The sequence below is a fragment of the Meles meles genome, chromosome 10 (assembly GCF_922984935.1).
Source record: "Meles meles chromosome 10, mMelMel3.1 paternal haplotype, whole genome shotgun sequence".
Lineage (NCBI taxonomy): Eukaryota > Metazoa > Chordata > Mammalia > Carnivora > Mustelidae > Meles > Meles meles.
In genome coordinates this window covers 72,166,702-72,168,156 of record NC_060075.1, presented here as the reverse complement: position 1 = coordinate 72,168,156, position 1,455 = coordinate 72,166,702, and the positions used below count along the sequence as shown (strand labels likewise).

Below are 1,455 nucleotides of genomic sequence, written 5' to 3'. Positions count from 1 at the left end.
TTTTATTTATTTATTTGCGAGAGAGTGAGAATGAGCAGTAGGGAGGGGCAGAGGGAGAAAAAGAGGGAGAAGCAGACTCTCCACTGAGCAGGAAGCCCAATGTGGGGCTCAATCCCCGAACCCTGGGATCATGACCTGACTTGAAGGCAGATGCTTAACCGACTGCACCACCCAAGCGCCCCTTAACCGCTCTTCTTGAGACAAGAATTTAATGATTTCTCTGAAGAAACTGAAGCAATGTGTTTAAAGGAGTAAACAAGACACTGGTTTTTATTAACAACATCTTCTCTCCACCTGTTCACTCTGTCTTTACTTTCAGAGATTTCCTCACCAGCCGCATCGTCAAGAAAAAAAAAGAGGTCGTCAGGCATCAACTCACCGACTTGGTCTTCCTTAATCATCTTCAGACTTCTCTAGGCTTAAACCTATTCTTCCTTCTTCCCTCTTAGCCCAGAAGAAAAACTTCTACTACTTTCCCAGTCTTGGCCTTCACCTTGAGACTTCAAGATCTGGCTTCCTCAGTATCTTCCCTCCTCTCATGTTTGTGACCATCCTTTCTCTTCTGGGTACACATGTGCTCGAGACTCCACCAGACGTTAAAGAAATAAAAAACAGTGACAAAAACAACCACTCTTTCTTTAGCTCAACTTCCTTTTTTTCTGGGCTAATGCCTTACATTTCACCTTTTCATCATCAAATTCTCGAGAAGACTACATGACTTATTCTATTCATTAGGTCCTTTTCTCTCTTTCTCTCTCTCTCTTTTTAACAATAAACACCGTTATTACATGAAGATAAGAGGAGGAAGATTTATTTGCCTTCCTGGGCTTTGATTTTCCTCAGAGGGGACTCTAGCTCCTTGCCTTCTAGTGTGGAGCCATTGACTCAGCCACACTGGCCGGGTCTTGAACTGATGCATGCAAGAAGCTTGCCAGGCTAGAGATGCTCCTCCAGAAGACAAAAACCAGGAACGCTCTGCGGATTTGCTTGCCATCCTTGCACAGGGATCTTCTCTGTATTGTTCCGATGTGAGTGTTTGGACTGCTGAAAGGAGCGCGGTCCCATTCTCCTTCTAATCCGCTGCTGTCTGATTCTGTGCCCACTGCTGCTCTCACCAGCGTGGGGAAGATCACGGAGTTACCATTCAATGGACACTGTCCTACTTGCCTCTCTTGTCCATTTGCCAGCAATTGCTGGTATTTCTTTTCTTTTCTTTTTTTTTTTTAAAGATTTTATTTATTTATTTTACAGAGAGAAAGACCACAAGTACGCAGAGAGTCAGGCAGAGAGAGAGGGGGAAGCAGGCTCCCCGCTGAGCAGAGAGCCCGATGCGGGCTCTGAGCCGATCATGACCTGAGCCGAAGGCAGCGGCTTAATCCACTGAGCCACCCAGGCGCCCCAATTGTTAGTATTTCTGGCAGGAAAGTCCTCTTCTCTTCGGAGCTCTGCTTCTCT

The 1,455-nt window shown here is 45.8% G+C and overlaps 1 pseudogene; it reads right to left on the bottom strand.

Annotated features, from left to right (window-relative positions):
- Positions 1–959: 959 nt before the first annotated feature.
- LOC123952403 lies at positions 960–1,057 on the bottom strand (annotated as a pseudogene).
- Between the last annotated feature and the right edge of the window lie 398 nt (positions 1,058–1,455).